This window comes from Plectropomus leopardus, chromosome 11, assembly GCF_008729295.1.
Source record: "Plectropomus leopardus isolate mb chromosome 11, YSFRI_Pleo_2.0, whole genome shotgun sequence".
Taxonomy (NCBI): Eukaryota; Metazoa; Chordata; class Actinopteri; order Perciformes; family Serranidae; genus Plectropomus; species Plectropomus leopardus.
Window position 1 is genome coordinate 5,563,053 of NC_056473.1, and position 23,003 is coordinate 5,586,055.

A 23,003-nucleotide genomic window follows, 5' to 3' on the forward strand; every position below is an offset into this window, starting at 1 on the left:
CAGCAGAGAGGAGTGGCTCCACTCCGCCTCTGTCTCTGCCTCCGCTCTCTTCCCTACAACTGGGGGCCATTATCCTGCTCCTTTGTGTCTCTGTTATGGGAAAAGGGCCCACATCACCACTGGAGAGGAACTGGCAGACAATTATATGGGGTGGCGAGGAGCTAAGACACATAGTGGGCAGATTACACAAGCCACCACAGAGGGTATGAGAGGGGGCCTAATTAGACAGAGCTGGGGAGGGGCCAAGCGACAGTACACATCTACTGAGGCTGCATCTCTGGAGCGGCGCCTGCTCCGCTCCGCTCCAGAGCTGGAATAGTTGTGGCACTTTGACTCTGGGCAAGATGAAGGAAAAGCCATGTAAGCAGCTTTGTGTGCTCCATGAGCTCGTGAATGGTATTGATTAGCAGGCTGCAGCCCTCAATCATTTTCTGGAGCGGCCTGTGTCGCTTCTCAGCCCCCAGAAAAACCCAGCCGCCATTTTGTTCCACTGTTTTTCGATAGACTGAGCTGTAGTTGCAGCGCTGCGTTGATTAGAAACGCATGTCAGAGAGAAAACACAGCTACTTTTCACAACACAAACACAAAGGATGCAGAAATGCTACATGTGGATATTTCTGCAGTTTCTGTGCGCAGATGAGTCTCTGAACTTGTGTGCGGACAACTGCTTTTTAAAGCTCTGAGTTTTGAAACCCTGTTATTATGGCTTCTGTCCTGCCAAAGCCTCAGTGCATTCCTCAGACTGTAGATTCTTGTCTGTAAGCCTCTCCTAAAGCCTGGTTCTCCATGTTCACAGTTGGCAACAAAGGATTTTGGTCTTTGATAATTACAATCAAGTCACTAAACTCGTCTGTTCCCTTTCTTAAAAAAGTACACAAAAACACCCCCCAGTTAAATGTGATGCTAAATGAAAAGCAAAGTCATAATCTCAACCAAAAGTGAGCCTCTTTTGTCGAGAGTTTAAACAGACACTAAAGTCAGTTTTGAAGAGGTAGTAGGTCATTTGAGGCGGACAGATGTGGAACTACCGCAGCTCGATCCTACTCCATTTGATGACCCCGTCCTGCACATCTGGCCCCAGTAAAAACACAGTGAGGTAATACCACCTTTTGAAACCAAACGAGATTACACAGAGCGCCTGAAACACTTCCTGCTCTCTCTCTCTCTCATGAACGCCGGCCCACGGAAGTCTTCTCACCTTGGCTGAGGGTGTTAATTATGGCTCCTTGCAGCTGCCATGCTCGCCACTTACTGGGCGTGCTGACACATGCCAGCGCACAGGGGATCCACGCTCTCAGAGGGGATTATGGGTCGGCACGCAGGGCGAGGGAAACTTTTCCTTTTGGGTGTTTTTCCGTCTTTATAGGCTGAATTTTAAGACACACGGATGAGAGGCAGTGTGACTGATCTGTCCTGCTTTGGTGTGGGTTGCTTTGCCTGCACAGGTGTGTCTTTTTTGTTTTAATGCTGATAAATCTTGCTTCTAAAGCAACATATTTTTTTTGTATCTCCCTTATGACAAACCATGATTCTGCTACTGTGCTGTAGGCCTCTAACTGAGCCTGGAACAGACCATCGAGTAAGCATTTAGGTGGTTTTTCAGAAGCCAAAAGCAGCCCCGGTCCTGATGCTCCTCTGCAGATCCCACCCTCCCTTCGGTAATTACAGGGTGCACAGGGGCCTCTCTGACGTACGAAAAGGATTTATTTTAGTGAGTTTCCACCGAGGTTAAAAGAATGCCACAGTGTGAGCACACGCACATGGACACACACATGCACACCCTCAGGCTCCATTCTGACAGCGTTTATCAACAGCCTATAGCTGTCTCCCGTCGTTCAACATCAGTCATAAATGCACATTGATCCTCACTGTTGTATCCGGTGATATTATAACCCTATGAAACCTGATCAACATTAGTTTTTTTGTGCTGCCTTCAGACACCTTTTACAATCATTTTTACCTTTGAAATGTATACAAATTGATTACTCTCAAAAACATGGGAAAAAGGCAATAAGCAACTTGGCATGAAATGTCCTGCAAATTGCAAGAAAATGACCCATAAATATAAATAGAGAATTATTAGAGAATTATCAAATAAGTAGGGGGAAATAGAAAAAAAAATACATTTATTATGATTATCACGATTATACAAAATAGGTTAAAGAAATATATATATATTCATTTTTAATTCTTTTTTTGGATTGTTTTATTTTAAATTTTTTCCTTGTAACTTTTTTTGAACAACTTTCTTGGTAATTTTTTTGCCTTCTTTCCGTGTTTATGAAAGAATGCGAGGCAATTTGCTCAGGTTTCAAAGGGTTAAAGATGATTGGGAACCATCCCAATTAGCTTGTTTAGTTTTAAAGAAATCCCTGTTAATTCACGTAACTTCTTTAGGTTTTTTGTAAATCTAGTTGTCAATGGCGTTTGCATTCTGCTTCTAAAGAGTAAGAGGCTAAAGCAGGCAGTCTCACTCCACACTCACTGTAACACACTCGACCTGACTGAACAGAGGCGTCTCTTTTTTAAGTGCACACAAGCATGACACCGCTCAGCCTCTCTCGCCTAAACTAGGATGTCTTTTCCCCTTGAAATCAGAATTCCTCTTTTGGTTAACCCATACCGAGGTACAAGGCCTCATTCACTGCAGAGACCGCTAGAATGACATTCTTTAATGTAACATTTTTCTTGGAGAGGCAGAGTTTTCGTCCGTTTAATGAGTCCCTCTGATGAGAAGAAAAGATGTGTTTGCTGGGTTCTGTGTGATATTGTCTGAAAAATATTTCTAATTTATAACAGCTTTTAATAGTTTTGCTTTATGGGCTATAATCAAATCCCCCCAGAGCTCTCTGTCTAAATTGTGAGGCAATAGCACATGAATGTAGTGTGCTGCAGCAGTGCTGAGATACATATTTTTATGCCTGCATGGCTGTGGTTGTGCCTGCCTTTGGGTTTTTTTAATGTGACTGTTTGAGAGAACCAATCAGTTTAACACTTTCTGCAAAGCGATACAAAATGCATTCACTTAGCACAGAGTCGCACATGTTTTGAGAGGTAATCCTATATATTAAAGTATGTCATGCTCATTGATCTCACAGAGAGCTCAACAACTTTTTTCCAAAGGCTCAGTTTGTCCTTTTAGAAGTCTGACTTTTTTTCCGAGGGGCTGTAAAAGAGAAGATCTAGGAACGCGGCCCCCTTTTTTTTTCTACAAGGCTCCTAATATGTTCCATATTGTGAGTTTAAATGGGGTGGACTCAGGAAATGCAGTCACACTGCTTTGCCTTCCAAGCTTCCAGTCTGAGGTTTGGCCTGCAGTGCCGGTGGTTCTGTGGACTGGGGCTGATTGGGCGGCTGGAGCTGCCGAGGCGGTTAGGCTCATCCATGTGGGCTTTCTTCCTCCTCTCCTCAGGAGCCGAGATGTCCACGTCGCTGGTTCTGTTTTGTTGTGTTTCTCTGCCTGCAGAGGAGCTCTGTCTCGTGTAGTCTGCACATTAATCACTCTCACTCTGGCCTACTCACACTTTGTTTGCCTCATGCAACTTTCTCAAAGCTGCGTCATCATGGTTTATTATGCAGAAGACCAAATCACTGTGACGTTTTGCTAAAAACAACAATTATTTTCATTTGGACAACTGACAATTTATTTCAGTTGCAAAAAATTGTGAAATTGGCAAACTTGTTTATTTCTCTTGTAATTTTCAGCCATAACTGTTTCATTTAGAGATGTATGGTTAAACACGGTGGTTGGACCTCTGTGATGTTTGTACAGTCCTTATGTTATGTACTGTGTTGCTTTTCTAGCGTCTTTTATGAACAAAAATTGTCCGACATGGAAGTTAAGCAATGTACTGCAGTGGATTGGGTTGCCTCAAAATGTAGCTTTTTTTTATTCACCTAAAGCCCGATATTGACTGTGCGATTTGGGCTGTCCCAGACAAATATGACCATCATGAAAGAAACTTGGGTATATCTTTGATCATGGCTCTAAAACGGCGATCCTACTTCACACAGTGAGAGAGGTTCAAGGACAGCCGTTGTCAAGGTCTTGCAATCAGAGACAGCCTGGGATGAAATTCTGACAGTGTCAGGAATTTGGGACGACAATCTCACTGTGTGACTGCTGTTACCGCCTATGTCCATTAAACCAACCAATAGAAATACAGCATGAAATGACGCACTGATCAGCGTGACACTGCTAAATGCTAGTGAATGCTGATACTTACCTTGAAGTCTTGTTGCAAAATTGGCCGAGTTGACCTCTTTCCCAGCTATGACCATGCCCACATTCTCCTCCTCCTCCTCCTCTTCTTAATTTTTACAACACACATAAATGCCACTACAGCGAGGGCTTGATGTGTTTTACATTTTTCTATTAACACTACAGCAGCGTAGATGGATAATACACACCGACAACATTTTGTTCTCGCGTATTGACATCAGTTGACGTAGGTCATAGCCTGCGATTCAGTAGGTGATGTTTTCGTACATTGAACTTGATGTCGTACTCAAGTTTATTAGATCCATGTCATACAGTGTAGCTGCCCTAAACTTATAAGATTGCAAAAATCTCACAGTCTGCAGGAGGTTTAAAAGACCCACCTAAAAGATCAATATCAGTTTAAGCAGATGCTATATCTGGAATATATCCTCTACTTTACCTCACACGCTAACTGATCCAGGCCACACTAACCAATCAACGCCACTTTAAAGCATCAACTCCAGTGTTCTTCAGTGAAACTTCTGTTGTTGTCAATGGAGTTTAGTGTCTTTAAGGTAACACCATTCACCATTTCATTTTATGTACACGAGGCAGGGATTTTCTACTCTAAAGTTATTGTAAATTATTGCAATTGCCTATTTCTTAAAAGAATAGTTTGTCAGACTATAAAATCTGCTTATTCACTTTTTTTGCAGAGAGCTAGACATAACTGTAACTGGCATTTGAACCTCTGAAATCTGAGGAAATTTGATTGTTTTTCTTTTAAAAACACAGGAAAAAAACATTATGAGTGACAAGGAATGTACCGCAACCTTCAAAAACCTAGTAAAAAGTGACCAGGAAATGATATAAAAATGATCTGGGAGGCATATTTATTAGATATTATCAAAAAAATGAGGGGAACATGCACAGAAAATGTATATATAATTGTATATTAATTAACTGTATATATAAAATTATGAGCAAAATAACAGAAAAGTCTGCACGCTTCAGCTCTCCTTGCAGCTTTTATTGAGCTACTCACATGACGTTTCAAGCTGCATGCTCTTCTTCAGACTAATCTGAAGTTATTACTGTTTCTCTTGTACTTTGTGAAGGTCTTATGGATGTGTGCATTTTCAACCTTTTTTGCTTGATATTTAAAATTATGTAACGGAGAGAAATTAATTATTTATTTAGCGCTTTCTTGTTTTTTTATGTTTGTTTTTTTTTTACTCCTTTTTTTTTTTTTTAATTTTTTTTGGTCATTTTCCTGTAACTTTTTCCTAATTTCGGGCTAATTTTTAGGCTATTTTTTGTCAAGTTGCTTGTCAGCCTCTTCCCGTGTTTTTAAAAGATATCAAGCTTATTTTATTTGCTCAGGTTTCAAAGGGTTAAACAGGAATCAATAATGCTGCCCTTTAACTGCTCATTTTATCTCCGATGTGTTGTGAGATCTTCATTTAGCTGGTGCCAGAGCTCTAAAGCAGCCCCTCAGTTGTTGGAGATGACTTTATGTAGCGGTTTAAGTACTCTGCCGGGCAGCGCGAGGCCCGGCTATGAGAGCGTATCTCTGAGAAGAGTGAAGATGAGTGAGGAGGCTCAAATTCCAGCCCAGAGGTCAGGTTTCGCATTCCTGGGGCACACACCACCGCCTGTCTCCACACTGACATACCTGCTGAGTGTATGAGTGCCAGCAAGGGGCCAAGAATGTGTGTGTGTGTGTGTGTGTGTGTGTGTGTATACATGCATGTGGTGGAATATATGTTTTTTCCATGCAATGTGAATGTGTCAAAATGAACATATTACATTCCATTACACATCATCAAACATACATATACAAACCTATCAAAGCAAACAAAGGAGTGTTTCTTTTTGTGTTTTAGGGGAAAAACACGCAGATGTAGAAAGGAGTTGGCTCACCAAATCATACTAAGCACTCATTACTCCGTGCACGCCATTCACAATCAGCTCAGAGGGTGGGTGGGAGTCCAAAAGAGCAAAAAAAGAAGAAAAAAAAAAGAAAAGAAAAGCAGGGCTCCTTCTAGTCTCATTTGAGCAGAGTTGGTGCCCTTGAAACTCTGAGGAATCCAGAGAGAGGAAACCGCTGCAGCTTTTAACTGCTCGTGGTGCCTACCGGGCTGCAGCATTTTTATTTCAATGTAAAAGCCTCGCTAAACAAAACTGACTTGTCTTTGTAATTGTTCAGTCATTTTGTTGTGATTTTAATGGGAAGAGGGATATGAATACCAGTCCAGCCACACACAATGGTTTTCATTATCTTAACAATAGTGTTTATTTCACAGTCTTTGAACTGGGCCTGTAAGAGCATCATGAGGGAAAGTAAATCACTAATTAGGTTTAAGTGTTGCTTTCTTTCTTTCAAATATAGTTACAAACTTGACTTTCAAGTCTTTTAGCTGCAAGGACACTTTTTTTTCAACAATAAAACTTCTAAAAATGCACTAAAACTTACTTAAGTCCAAGCCTGTGTAAAAGTTTTATGGGCTTTGACATCATCTTGGATGTTGAAAGCAGTATTCATGATGCTATCTCAATACAAAATTTATGTCAGGTTTGGCAACCCCCGAGCGGTCTAACTTTACATTCAATACTCACCTCTCTGCCAATATAGTCGCAGTAGACAAGGCGGCCTCTGGCCAGGAATTATTGGCTCATCTGCTCAATACTATGGATCAGCAGCACATTACCTCTCAGCAATAATTCATCAGTTGTTTCATGGTAACACATACTGTTTCAACTTTTAAATAATTTTTGTCCATGTTGGAGGCTTTCAAACAACAAATTCAATAGAAACTTTGCCCAGAGGACGGGTGTTGAGTCCCCGGGCTCAGTGCTTTTGTGGGGTCTCTTGAGAACCGAAGCGTTCCCCTAAGGGCTTCGACCGCCATCGAGAGCAGCCAGTGTTAATAATATGTCTTATTCCTCAAGGGCTGTGCAACATGATCTCCATCTGACATTCCTAGGCTTTTGTTTGTCTCCGTTTCCACTGTGCTCCAACCCCAACTCCCTCACTCGTCCCGTGCCATCCCATATGAGGCTGTTTAACATCTTAATCTGCTGCTGTCTTTCATCTGGCTCCTGTTAAAGCCTTAACAGAAAGATTGTGAATGCTAACTTCTGTCAGCACCTGGCTGTAAGAGAGAGAGAGAGAGAGAAAGAGAGGAGCAGACAGGAGAGAGACGGGGAGCGGAGGGTTTAGAAAAGTGTGGAGGGAGTGCACATTTGCTCAGTGCTCAGATCATTCAGTATTCAGATCATTTACTTCAGTAAAATACAACAATGTATTGACCAAGTTCTGCAATCAAACTTGTTGAAAAATTGGATAATTTACCTTTTTAGCCCTGGTTAACCGTTTGAAACCTGGGCTAATTGACTTGACTTCTTTCAAAAACAGGAAGAAGTTACAAGTTATGAGTTACAAGAAAATTCCCTGAAATTTAGCAAGAAAAAAGAAAGAATTATCATTATTATTATTATTATTATCATTATTATTATTATTATTATTATTGTTTTATTATGTATAAGAGACTAAACACATTGAAGAAAACAACAAATACTGAAAATGAAGAAAAAAAGGGAAAAAAAGCAGTATAAAACAGACAAACACAGGTGAAGTACAAGTTTTAGTCCAGTACTTGGATAAATGTACTCTCCTCCACTGCATGTGCTGAACACATTTTCTTTAGTGAGAGCTGCACTTGACTGCCCCTCCGACTCCTCTACATGAATATTTATGTTCCTCCTGCTGTAATTCATCATAAAGATCAAATTCTTGAGTTTATGACATTTTCTGGTAACTCTTCCTTTGTGCCTCCATCTCATTTCTCCGGCTCCTCCGATGAAGACTTGCCTTCATCCCCACACTTGCTTGCTTTGTTATCTCTGCTGCTCTTGTTGGTTTGCATGATGGCACGGTTCTCACAGATTCCTCGGCAGATTTATGTGAATGCCCATCCCCTCGCCTGTGGCTGCAGGTACGAGTGGCGGCAGCCTGTCAGAGCTGACGGGCTTGATGATGTTCTTACAGCCATTAACATGGCCAACAATCGCTAATAGGAATGAGCCCCCAGCTACGGGGGCCAGGTCAGCTCCAGTGCAGAGGGCCCCGCTGTATCAGACACTCAGGGATCTTTATTGTCGTTAGGAGGACAACAATGCTGAAAACAAAACAGCACACACATCAAGTCCGTGAGCACAGCTTCTTTGTCCAATGGCATTCTTCTAATTGCGCAGCGTTTTTTTTTTCTTTGGCCTGTATGAACAAAATGAAGCAATCCAGGGGAATTAATATAAATGCTGTAATAACCGCCCTCAGGGCTACTCAAAATCAGGATAATAGCAGGCGTCTTGCAAGCAGAAAGCAAAAGAAAATCCTCATTACACTTGCTTCTGCATTCTTCCTGAATGGCCGACATGCTGCAGCTTGTCATTCTGGCTTGGAAAGCGTACAGACTTATCTGCGTTACCGTCGTTCATTCCTCACGCGCCCCACAACAGGCTGCAGAGTGAAGGAGCCCAAAATCTGGTTGAATTATGTGTTTGTGAGGGATGTAATGAAATTCATATTTTTTTTGTGATGTGTTTTATGTCCCGTGGTGCTCTGGTGTGAAAGTTCAGTTCTTCTCCAGGAATCCAGAAGCTGCACTCTTGAGCTCTCATGCCAAGCTCTCGCTCTCGGGTATAGGTTTAAGCTAAGGGCAAGGTAAATTTGGTCCTCACTGTTGGTTTATTTTTTCTGGCACGCGCACGTTTTTAGGCACAACCATGCATCTGCTAGTATTTCAGGTCTTTGGCACGGCCTCAGTCGGTGAGGTACAGTATCAGGGGATTTCTTCCCTCTGGCGATGGCTCCGGTCCAGCCTAAGAGGCCTGTTCACGTCTAAAGAGAGGCCCCCTGTGTCAATGTGATCACTGTGTGAGAATACAAGAGAATAGGCAGGTGGTTGTTACAGCAGGACAAGCTGGAGACTGAGGCTGATCAGACTCTCTACACAAGGAGTCAAAGATCTGTTTTATTTTGTTTTGACTGGACAAATATTTGTGAGTCCATTATGAGGTTACACCTACAGACATGGGCTTAGGAGACAGTAGGAGTTTGTTTTCATCCTTTTCATCTTCCCCTCGCGGCTCCCCCTCTTCCCTCCTGACTCTAGCTCTCCCCCCTCAGCAGAGTTTTTAATATCAAAGTGCGCTGTCTGACAGGGGTAAGTCTCAAACAAGGACGCTTTTGTTGGGGGCTCCCTCCAACCGGCCAGGAACGACAAGAACTTGTCAACCCTTGTTCAGTTAGAAAGGAAGATGAAGAGAGGGGTGGAAAAGGGTCGGGACAGAATTGGCTCTTCTGACGCACAAAAGAGATTATTTAGGTGTCTGGCAGTGGATATGAAATTGAATAACTTAATTTCATCTTATTAAGGAACAGACATACTGTAGATATGAAAACACTAGTCATTTTTCAGATTCCCCATATATTTAATATCATCACACATAATAGGGACAAAATTTCTGTCTGGGAGAGGGGGACGACCGCAGCCAGGATAAATATAATACTACATCAGTTTGCCTGGTATTTACACTAATGTCTTGTCATCTGATGTTAAGGCTACACATCCAGCGCTGATGGAAAGTAACCAAGTACTCAAGTACTGTACTCAAGTATAACTTTGGGATCAAGTATTTCAAATTTATGCTTATTTATACCGATACTCCACTGCATTTCAGATCCTTATATTGTGCTTTTAACTCTACTACATAATGATTTAACAGCTGTAGTTACTTTAATTTTACAAACAAAACAATGACAAAATTATAAATATGAATTTTGAGTGACAGAACCTTTATATTGACACAGCTGCTGCTCAGTTACGTTGCTGATTAGAACTACTCATGCTGGTAAAGCTATACAGGACAGGAGTGGGTCAATATGCAAAATATCGATACCACAGATACTATGTCTCATTTTAAAGATTGATTTTAGCATCAACAGAATCAAGAGTGTTGGGGGAGCTTCCTTGAAAGCATAGCTTTGCAAGCTACTAATTACTTCACACTGGAAAACTGTGAACTATAGCAAAGCTGCCCCCCAGAGAAATGTAGTTTGGTTAACTAAAGTTACTTAGAAAAAGTAGTTCAACCCCTTGAAACCTGGATTGACTATGAATGACTGTGCTGTGTTGAGATACCTTTCACAAGCTATTTAATTCAATCGACCCATCAAATTTGTTTGATTTTTTTTTCCCAAAAACTTGAGGAAAAGGACTTGAACAACATAGCAAGAAATGTCCTCCAGAAATTAGCAAAAGATGGCAAGAAAATAACCTGAAAATTTAGTAGTTTTAAAAAAATAGGGAGATTTAAAAACTTTTTAGGTCCTTTAATAGTTTGATCTTGTTTCTTTAATTTTTTGCTTATGTTCAGGTGAGTGTGTTGTTTATCTTTTTTTTAAATTTCCTGCTAATTTTTTTGGCCATGTTTTGTTGCTCACTGCATTCTACCATTTTTATTGAATGAAGTCAAATTAATTTGCTCAGTTTTAAAGGGTTAAACTAATCTGTAAACCAAAATAAAGACGAAAAAGATCAAATTGACAATACACATGTGATCCAAAACAATAACAAAATCAAATACAAAAAAATCACACGCCAGCAAAAAATGCCACTCAACTGTTTATTGCAAAAAGTGCCCATTTTTGCACAGGTCATGCATGGACCGAAAAATAAAACACCCGACTTTGTATTGTGAAGTTCAAGGAATGTCAGCTTGAGTAATGTCCATCAATCAGTATCAGCCCTCAGAAACTAGAGTGTGGGTGGGTTTATTGAACCAAGCAGAATTACTCACTTAGCCAGGTTACATCTAGAGTCCTTTTTACACAGAGATCACACTGTAGGGCCACTAGGAAGTCCCTTGTTTATGCCACCTTTGGACTTTTTACACAAAACTAAACAATGTGTGATTTTAGACAGAAAGCCAGCATTGTGAAAATAAAAGAACATGACAGGCATGACATGTAACACAACAGCATTCTGCCTCGTGACATAAAACATGTATCAGAAACCGTTTGTAAGCAATAGATATGGCATAACATTGCAATAACAATCATTTACGGTCTCTTTTATATGGCCGCTGATCTCACCCTCAATCAGAGTGGCGTCGGACCGACTTACACAACACTTATCTCCCTCATTTATGTCCTCACCTTAGAAGAACGGAGCCACACCATGATATTAATATGGGAGCTTCTGAAGGAGTACTTAACAGGAGCAAAATATTTTGCCAGTTCTCACTCCTAACTTGTCAAATTACGCCGCTCTTTCAGTGCTTTTGGCGTCCACACGTGACACCAAATGCCACCTTCTGCATCCAACCACAACATGGCTGGACGGTGTTGGACAGAACCAGTGGCATTGTTATCATACACTGGTGGACAGCCAGATGGCACCAGGCGTGTCCACATGCAACGCGCATGGCCGGTGTCACTTGGGAACATAGCCAGACAAACAGGTTGGGTGCACATGAAATGCTGACGGACTGCATCAGATAATAACGCTGCCAGTAACCACATAACATAAAGAGTATGAGTGTGCTCAAGGGGCGGGTGGCTTGGGAGGTGGATGGGTCCCACAAACAACTGATGTTTCCTGTGTGGATGTGTGTGTGTGTGTGTGTGTGTTTTCTACACATTACCATGTGCCTCTTTTGTCTAAACCTAATCATCTATGACTTTGTTGCTTAATCCGAACCACCCTGACAGTCCATGCTGTTGTGTTAAACATAAGGACCATGCTGCTTTATCTTACCATATGCAATGGTAGATGCAAAAGGATACCTGAAACATCATAAGAAGACGCAGAAGACCACTGACAGAGCGGCATCATGTGATGTGTTGGGATGGGAATATGTTGATATATTTGTTTGGCTGTTGAGTTCAGATATCAACAATCTCTCTCCAGAATTTCTGACTCCACCTTTAAGTAAAAGATACTGCCTTGATATCTCATGTTACTTGTGTACCAACTTGAAAGCATCTTCCAAAGAATTGCGTGCTCTTACGGTGGAAAAAATGAAATGCCCTCAGCTGATGTGTCATACCATGGAACTTTTATGCTTGTGTTTGCGATGTGAGCAACCTCATACCGACTTTGATGAACCGCCTGACAAAGATCGTCACGCTGATTTAAGGACTGATATTTAGTTTGTTCCCACAGTTGCAGAGAGCGAGATTGAAGTCACGACAGAGAGGGTGATCATTTGATCTTGAGGATTTAAAGTCTTCGCTGCATTTGTGCATTCTTTTAAGTTTCTCTCTATCTGATCATTGACCTGCCATGTCACACAACGCGCTGAATTAAATCTGTGTGAAGTATTTGTTCATGTTTGCAACATGGTTTCTGTGACAATCGAGATGAGCTGGATATTAGTGGTAGTTTTGCTTAAAAAAACACCTTCAAACAAACCCGGATTTGCACTGAGGCAAGATGTTCTTCCCATGCTATGTGCAAACTTTGTTTGACCTCTGTCCACAAAGAACGTCCCTATGAGTTGTGGTTCAGGCCATAGGTATGAAAATGTACGTTTACAGTGAGCTGTAATGTACACCAGGGGAGAAGGAGGAGGGAGTGCTTGTGGCTGGTGGCCAGCTGAGGCCCCAGATGTGCAGCGTTGTTTGGGCCTTGTCCTATGTTGTAAGTGTGTAGTGTGGAGTCGGCTACCGGACACACACTGAGGGATCTGGGCAGCAGATGATGGCTCGCTGTTCCCAGCGTGTAAGATAAACTGACGGCTGTTAAGGATTTACAAGATGAAAATGTTAACAAAAAGAAACCCTTGGCTAGTGAGAAAAGGGGAATGTTTGTGTTAAGAAAACATACAGGTAAGAGATAATGTGGGAAAATGAACTGCTTTTACTTTGAAATTAGTATCATGTTAATTTTAGCCTCAATTTGATCAGAGTCCAATATCAAGTAATTTTTTTACTGAGTTTATGTGACTGTGATTTCATGTTGAACATGATTGTTCTTTTCCACAAAATAAGAAAATCAGCTCATACAGTTAGCTTTGCTGTGCAGAAATGTCATCACACCATGACTTTTCACCCCATAATTTCTCCTTTTATGATTCGGTACGCTGAATCATTAAAGGGACAGTTCACGCCAAAATAAAAAATTCATTTAACAATAATAACATTTTTTAACATTTTTCTCTACCTGTAGAGCTATTTGTCAGTATAGATTGTTTTAGTGTGAGTTGCCGAGTATTAGAGATATCAGCCATAGAGATGTCTGCCTTCTCTCCAGTATAATAGAACTTGGTTGTGGCGCTCTTGTCCATGAGTAGATGCACACTTCCTTCTGAGCAGTGATGCGGCTGGCAGATGTAGTTCAATAGAGAGAAAACATTTCCTACAAGAATCTGCTCAAAACAAGGTCTGTGGATTATCTTGAGTAATCAGGTCATGATTTTTGGAAAGAGACATTGCTGTTAAAATTTTGATTTTTGTTTTGATTTTTGTTTTTTTGTTGGTTTTTTTTGCACTTTTGTCTCATTGTGATCGCCCCTTATGGCTGATATCTCCACCAGTGAGCAACTCACACATAGCAATATAGATTGCAGGTGTCAAACACATGGCCCACAGGCCAGAACTGGCCTGCCAGTATAGTTATTAAGCACTTGACATCAAATCGAGCTGTGTGTGGCCCCCAAACCAAAACGACCCCTGCACTACAGGTAATAAGAAAAACATCAAAATCTCTGGGTCGTTTGGAGTTGTGATGAATCTAAGTACAATATTCACGCTCTTTAAGCTCTGTTTTTGGTCTCTACCAACTCCTGCAAGAACTTTCTGTCTCTTTAGCTGCTAAATGCTCCACTATGTCGAAGTTTTAGACTTTTCAAAAAACAATGATATGAGAGAGGTGAGAGTGAATCAAAACTGTAAAGTTGCAGGCTCTAAAAAAACAAAACAGTGAGTGGAAAATGTGCAGTCCTCTTTCCTAATTGTTTCTTTGTCAGCAAAAAGGTATCAATTCTCATCATTTATTCTCTTTTCTTTGTAGCTGTTCTTCATCTTTTAAAATCTTGTAAAGTTCCCCTGGCTTTGACCCTGTTTGTGGGTGTATAACTGCATTATTGTGACTATTACACTGTTCTGTGGATCTCCAGCTTCACTATTTTTGGTTATTCCATTTCCGTCTCCTAGCATGAGAGTCTGAGTTTGTCCTCCTCTCGCCTCGATTTTCCCTTTTTCCATGCAGTCATGGAGATGGCTACCTGTTCCCACACTGACTTGTGAACAGAGAGTTGCAGCAGCAGTGGTAACACTCTTCCACCTTCCCACCAACTTGTTTGCTTTCCACCTTACACTATTCACGGAGAATGAAACATTACTATTTTGAGACACTTGACAGGGGGAAAATACTCCACCCAGAAGTTATGCAATTCAAAAACATAAAAATGTTCCATATTTCCTTCGTGGGCTTTTCAAGAATGGCCAACGCTCTTCAAAAGGGCCACGTGTGGAGTCCATGAAGGGTTTGTTGGACGGGCACGGCGAACACACAGCTCAGGGAGGGAGTAGAAGTGTTCTGTCATGGTTGAACATGGGCGTCTGGTGGTGATTAGGGACCATTTGTTTCTGTCAGAGCACAAAGCTTCAGCCTTCTCTCTGCGTGATAGATGAATTAGTGGAAGTGAACTGGATAGAAGAAAAAAAAGGGGGGACACTCATCAATGAAATACTTTGACGCTGAGACGTTTGGTGATTACCTGCACTGGAATGTTTTTCTGCGATCGGCCAGATCAGATTTAAGAAAAATCTGTTTTTCTCTCTTGCGTGTGTGTTCTGTGTTCTCACGGACAAAATTTTCCATTTGCATTTCAAGCCCTTGTATCCAAACTTCTCATTCCACCCCCTCTTGTTTTCTTCTTCACACACATGCACTTACACACATACATAATAAACATACTAGCTGATGACCTGACTAATGCTTGTTCTTGTCTAAAGAGCCGAGATAAAGACAGAGAGGAAAGTGGCGAGCGGTGCAGTAGACCCCCCTCCCCTCCTGTCCTCCCCAAGGGGATCGGATGTTCTCAGCCGTTATAAGCAAGCAAAGCTGGCGGCCGGCAGACCGTCTGGCTCCAGAGCAGCCCGGGCACACAGACAATGCCAGACCTTCTGTCATGAGGTTTGCTTTCACTGAGGTCAGCTAAACAAGCCTTTAGGCCCTAAACACAGCCATGTGCACACACACTCTTCCATCTTCCTACACACACATGCACATCTGAACACACTCAAGATAACTTACTTTATTTCCCACCTTAGGCAGCAATGTCAGTCTCCTGTTTGTGTTGTCTGTGTCTGTGTTTGTAGTGTCACTCTGTCCTGCAGTCAATGACCTCCTCCTCCAACTCAGGCGAGAGGCTGACATTTGACCGGCTCACTTTGCCAACATCTACATACTTTGCGTGCTGTAGCATTTTAATTAGAGCATCACTGTACATTATTATGCATATAACACAGTGTCACCAGCACCTGTCAGAGGGAGCTGCTCTAACGGATGTTGCACTTTGTGGCATACATTATATTGTTTGTGAGTAGATTGAGGCAGCTGTGGACTTGTAGTAACGTTGTCATCAATTTTTTGTCCACTTTATTAACTCATAGAAGCTAACTATTTGGAAAGCATTACAGTCACTTTTACTGCACTGCACAGTTTTGGGATACTTTACTTAAGTATTTTTATGTATTGCATAACATAATAGAATGACATTTTGAAGGAAATGTTTTTACTCCTCTGTGTTAAAACAACTGTTAGCAAATGTTAAAAAAAAAATCAGTGTTTCCCAAAGCCCAAGATGACATCCTCAAATGTCTTGTTTTGTCCACAACCCAAAGATACTCAGTTGACTATCATAAAGAAAAAAAAAACAAAAAAAAAACACATTCTGGAATCAAAGACTTTTGACTTTTTTCCACGTAAAACAGTCATCAAAACAATAAATCGACTATTACATTAGTTGGTAATTAATTTATAGTTGAAAATGAATCTGTTAAAAAGGCTGCTTACACAGTATTAATAATCATAAAATTAATAAAATTTTGTGTAAAAATAAAACACTGAGAGGACTCACTGTGTTGAAACAATCCAAAACAAATCTGCAGTTTCTAACATCTTTCAATCACAGTATTTATGGGTTTTATTTTTCTGATCATTCAGATTAAACAATATGTGTAATACATAAAAACAACATACAGAATAAATGTAAAGTCAAGTAAATTTTATTTATAAAGCCCATTATCACAAATCACAGCATACAACATCCCTCTGTCCTGAGACCCTCGCATCAACTAGGGAAAAACTTTCCCACAAAAACCTATAACGGTGGAAAAAAAGGTAGAAACCTCAAGGAGAGCGACTGAGGAGAGACATACATATGTCTGCATATAAAAACATATGGATAGGGCAACCAAAATGTGAAGTTAAGGGTTTTTGCAGATCCAACAAGGTCTTTAAAAAATATAAAATGCTTTTAAATTGTTAAATTCTTCTTCTTCTTTAGGCTTGTCCATCTTAAAAGATCCAAAACATTTAGGGAAATACAAGCAGAATCTACAGTAGTGATTAAACCCCATGACATACAGTACTTTGGGTATAGGCAGGCTCTCTCATGGTATGCATGTTATATTGCCATGTGATATATGTCATATCATGTCTGACAGCATCATATATATTCTATATCAGCTTATTCCAGCTCTTATTTGAAGTTTATATGGAATATTTAAACCTTGTAATGGCTGCACTGTTCTATCACATTAACATATTCTAGACTTTTTTGCCTTAATTTACACATATATTCTCAAAATGTACCATATGAATTTGGTGTATGTGTGAACTTTTGTCTCTCCACTAAAATAAAAAATAAAGATGCATTAGTTTGAAAAGTGACTGATTTACTCTCCGCTTGACTGTTCTGATGCTCCAGAAGCATATTTGTACATTCTTCAACCCCACATTTGTACCCCCATACAACACGTTTGCTGTGCCTGTGTTTTAAAGCAGCAGCATGCTCGTTTATGTCAGACGGGACAGCCGTAGAGGAGGGCTGCTGGATGGATCTGGTCTCCTGTGTTTGGGGATGCGCCAATCATTCTGCACTCAGGAGAGCAGAGTAACTTTTGTGAGTGAGTTATTCCAGCTGAGGCTTCTTTGTAGCCTGCTGCAGCTGTTTTTGATTTCACAGTCCATCCTCCTCCTCTCTCCCAGCCAGCATCTCAGAATGGATCCCCCTCCACCACCCTCCCTCCCTCCATCCATTACCACCCCTATACTACACACTGATACTCACTCACATTTACTCTCACATGTTCAAATAGCGACACGCACCACAACAGGTGTTTACACCCGCCTGTCTGTCTGCACAGGTTTCAAGGTGATTTATGAGGGACGGGAGGAAATTAAGCATGAAGGATTACATTGTGTTTAGGACACTGGCAAGACCTGCAGAGTGTGTGTGGTGTTCTGTTTAAAAGGCTGCAGGCCTGCAAGTGTGATACAGCCTTGTGGATTCTATAAACGCACAGCGACACTGACTTAAAAAAAAAAGGGGGGGGGAGTGTCAAAAAGCAGTGACGCACAAAGATTTTTGTGATGCCAAGAACTCTACTAATAAAGAAGATGTTCTATTTTATTTGGGGAAGAACATATTTAGGATTTTATGGGCATGTTCAAGGAACAGTGTGTAAGATTTAGGGGATTTTGTGGCATATAGTAGCGAGTATAACTATTTGCAAAAAGTTGAAACTTCTCCCTGTTACAATTCCTTCAGTGTTAATTGTTCAGGAGGTTTTTACCAGGAGTTGCATTATCCACAGAGGTCTCTCCCTCTCTAAAACTGTAAAAACACAGAATAAAGCAGTTTCACTTTGTAAATCAGTGTTTTTCCAATGTTGTTTGGCATGCCACAGACAGTCCACACCATGAACGCCACATGCATGCGCAAAGTGCAGCCTTGATGTCACTGTCCTCACGGGATGTGCACATTTCCAGTTTACTCAGGGACAGAGGGGGCTGTATTTTTTTTAAAAATTACACTCTGAAGCGCGATGTCAAAAGTTTGTGTTTTTGGGCCCCCAAAACACTGTTGTTGTGTTAACGAAAGGCCAAACAGCAACAAAAGTAACAACATGGCGCTACAACATGGTGGACTCCAAAGACGAGGACCTGCTTCCGATGTTGATATAAATGGCTCTTTCTAAGGTGACATAAACACAATGATTATTTTTAGGTGATTATACACTGAAGAAAGCATACTTATTATGTTATACTGCCAATATACCCCCTTAAATCCTACACACATAAAAATAACCAAAAATGTAATATATGAATTCATCAGTCTTACATTTTTTTAATCTCTTGTGCTTTTTAGACTCCAAATTTAAATTTCTCTTTTGTCTGTCATGGGTACTTTGGCATCTAAGAGCAACAAAAAAAGCTGTGGCAATTGTTTTTAAAAATCTGATAATGCCTTGTAGAAAATATAGTGTATAAACTTAAGACAAAAGGATTGGGCCAAGAGGAACAAACAACCCTTCCATTTTAAATTGAGAAGTCTTCAGCGCCATCTCTAGAGAAGCAAACACACAGCTACATGCTCTAAAATGTTTCCTTTCATCCTCCCTCCCCTTTGGCCTGCTCCCACTCTGCTTTCTGGTCCATCCTTCCCTCCTATATCTCCTTCTCCTCCCTCTCACCCACCCCTGTTTTTTATCACTCCCTCTCTCGCTGAATGAGCTGCCCTCGGATTACTGGGGCTTGTGGAGGTCTATCAGAAACATGTGTGGAGGGTTGGAGGCGGCTGATGGGAAGCCCTTCGTCAAGCGGCTCACCCTCGTTTCTCCCAGAGAGCCCGAGCCAGTGGGGAAGAAAAACTCTCAGCGAGTTCAAAGACACAAACTTATTGGCTTTTTACAGGATATTATTTTCCACTGAATGGATAAACAGGAAAAAACTTCTCACCCTAAACCACTCTCTGTAAAATACAGAAGCCATTTGGAAAAGCCGATCATTCATCCACCTCTCTCAGCACTGCCTTTAGTCATCGCTGCTCTGGCTTTTAGCCTATGATTCTCCTCCTCTGTCTCTGTCTGACAGCCCAGTGTGTCTGACTCCACTTATCAGAGACATGTTGAGATCATCATACATGATCAAGGAGGATAACGCTTAAACATGCCGATAAATGCTGGAAGAAGGACAACATAATCCGGCTGTCCTCATAGACTGTGCTGATTTTAAATGTCTCATCAGAACAATGTCAGTATGTGACAGTAGTAAAAGGCGGGCAGTGGGGGAAATGACACCTTTAATTCACTTTTTGGATCATTCAAACACATGTTACACTGCCACCCTGTGGACTCTCATTGTACTGTGCTGGTGGACACAAACATGCCATAAGGTTTTAGTTTGCTCTTTGAAAATGAGCTTTTTCAACACCAAAGCACTTTAAACATACAAACCAAAGCTGCGTGTGCTTTTTGTGTGTGTTAGCTTTATTTGTGTGTGTGAGCACTATGGCCTAGAATGTGCAGCGGTGGAACAGATCCTGTGCACGATATATATATATATCAGCACTATACCAACAATGTAAATAAAAGTTATTAAGTTATTCATTCAGAGTAAAAGTACAGAGGTTTTATCAACTAAATGTACATAGAGAAACAAAGTAAAAATGAGTTTGGTGTTATTAAATATGGCGTTAGATTTAGAGATGTTCCGATACCATTCATTTTCCTTTCCGATAACTTGCATATCAGCCAATACTTAAAAATGATCTAATACCACTGCTTAAAAACAAACAAACAAACAAACCGGCTGTATATGCCTTCGCCTTAACTTGTATGGTTATGAAATGATTGCTATAATATGACATGGCTCAAGTTAAACCCTAAACTAGTGGGACTGTCCAGTTTTAAATATCGCCACTTTTTTTTTATTTGCTAAAGGCTACCATTACACCACTTATTAGAAATCAAATATTTTTTCACCACTCTTAAACAGTGGTTGCCAGTGGCTGCACAGCGCAACTTGCTGTGTAGACTGCTGTTTTAGAGCTGCAGAAAAAAAGTGATTTTTGGTAAAACTGCTGTTTTATCCAAGTATGAAACCACTTTAAAGTTTATTAAATGAATTATATGATATTGTATTGGTGCATATAGCCTACTCACAGATACCTCATCTAGCATTTTAGAGGTTGTATCAGAGGCATTTCTGATACTGGTATCGATATTGGAACAACTCTAGTTAGATTATTAATTCTGATCAATCTATTGATGCGGAAGCAGCTTTCTACTGTTGTAGCTGGTTGAGTTAAAGCTAATATTATCTACTTTGTGTACAGTTTGGTTGCTCAGCCCAGTGGTTCAGACTAAGACACCCTCCAGTGGGTCACAAAGGTAAATGTGAGCAGTCGTGATGTAATTAATAGAAAAGGAAAGAAAAAAAGAAAAAAAGAAAATTTGTAATTATTAATTTTTTGATTTTGTTTAAATTTTGTGAGATGTTAGATAATTTTTATAGTCTAAACTGCTCCTATCTGGCCATCGATTTAGGGTCCCAAGAATCAGTCAGCGCATATAAGAAGTCCTTAAATCCCTATGCCATGCAGGCAATGAACAGAGAATGACAGCATCAAGGATCGCTGTTATTATAGAAAATGGGCTGAAAAAGTAGCTGGGAGTAAAACAAGAATAAAAACAGAATGCAATGATTTTTTGACTTAATTTCATTTCACATGGTACAAAGACAAGATAGTGATAAAGTTGTTTTTTGTTTTTTTTTGTAAATATACACACATTCATTAAATGAGTGTTCAGAATGAGTTTATATTTACCAACAAATAAAAAAAGACAATGAAGTTTATCAGTTTGAACATTAAATATTTTGCCCTAGTACCATATTCAATTATATATAAGTCCTTGCATTCTGTTTTTTCTTGCATTTTACATGGCATCTCAACATTGCATATTTGTTCATTTTTACGTTTTATCATCTTTTGGTCTCAAACACTAGTTCTGGTGTGACTGGAAGCTGTTTGTTTTCATAAATACTTCTGCAAGTCTGCTGTTAAGGCGCTGCGCATTAAACATGTATCAGCATAACTGCATGTGTATTTAAGCATTTCTGCTGTAACTGACAGTGTGCAAACAGTGAGGGTCATGTGCAACAAAGATCAAAGCTCTCCGGCCCCCACCTTAACCAAATCCCTCACTCACTTCCAGTCTATGTAGTGCAAATACACCCGTTACTGTAAGTGCATTACAAAGCTTAAAACCAAGCCTTTGTGCTTACTAAGAAGCAATCACTGCAGAGGAATGCTGCTGAAACAAGAAAATGTCTTCCTGCTCTCTCTTTCAGCTACCAAGCAGAGCCTGTGCCGCCTGAGAACGGGCCGGAGAGGGAATGGAAAAATCCACGGCATTTAGGTAAAGCCATGTCATAAAGGCAGCACTAATGAGCCGGAGGTTTTAAGAGAGGGAGAGGAGGAGGAGGAGGCGGGAGGAAATGGTTTACATATGGATTTGAAAGAGCACAGGCATCACAGCTATGTTGTGTATTTAATGAAGCAAAGTGATCCTGGTGCACATGTCTCTCTCCACCAGCGCTGCTCCTCTACCACTCCTCGTCCACACTCACTTCTGTTTTATCTTTTGTGACACTTTTTACAGATGAATTTGTTGCAAAAAGTAGGTTAGCTGATAATACAGAATGGTTATATTGGATTATATCAAGAAAAAGCATCACTAAACTTGTGCTTTACTCATTTTGTTGGCATATTCCTTATCCTTTATTTAACCAGGTAAAATGACTCACTGAGATTTAAAATCTCTTTTCCAAGAGCAACCTGGCCATTAGGGCAGCATAAAACATTGTTACAACAAATACAAGCAGACAAATACAAGAGCAAGCACAACCTCCAGTTTAAATGCAATACAAAAGAATCAAATACATTAATATGTGCAATTTTCAACTTCATTAGACCAAGAGTGCTATTTTCTCGATCCTTTAAAAGTGCCTTAAATTCACCAATAGTAATCAGCTCAGACAATTCCAAGTCCTTCTGTAAATTATGCAAGAAAGAGGGGGTGGCATATTTAAAAGCCTTTTTGCCAAGTTCTTTGCAAACCCAGGGGACCAACATTAAGAGAATGTTGTGAGAGCACAGGCCATATTGGCTTTGGTTTTTACACATGTATGTGTACGGGAGGAACGAGCCCAAGTAGACTCTTTTATATAAAAACCAACCAATCCCACAGTCTGCAGACAGACATAGAAGGCCATGTAGCGGTAGCATACAGTGTAAAGTGGTGTACATGATTTCCACAGCCAGCAATAAAACCTAAAGCACAATGGTATACAGTATCCAACTAATTTAGGCACTGGTCAGGTGTATTCATTAAGAGCAGATCACCATAATCCAATAAAAGTAAAAATGTTGCCAAAATTAAGTGTTTCCTTGCCTGAGGCCAGACACAGGATTTATTCCTGACAAAGACACTTAATTTAAGTTTCTACTTGGAACCAAGGTTTTCAATCTGTGGTTTAAATGACAAGTTTAAATGGTGATATGTTGTGACCATTTCAATTTCAACCCTTTGAGCAGTTATGATCTGAAGAAGATTAGCTGTTAACGTCTTTCCTTAATTAAAACAAGCTGAAGTTGAATCAAATGAGACTCAGTAACATCAAAGACAGAGTTTGTACTACGTAGGGGGACAAACAATAGA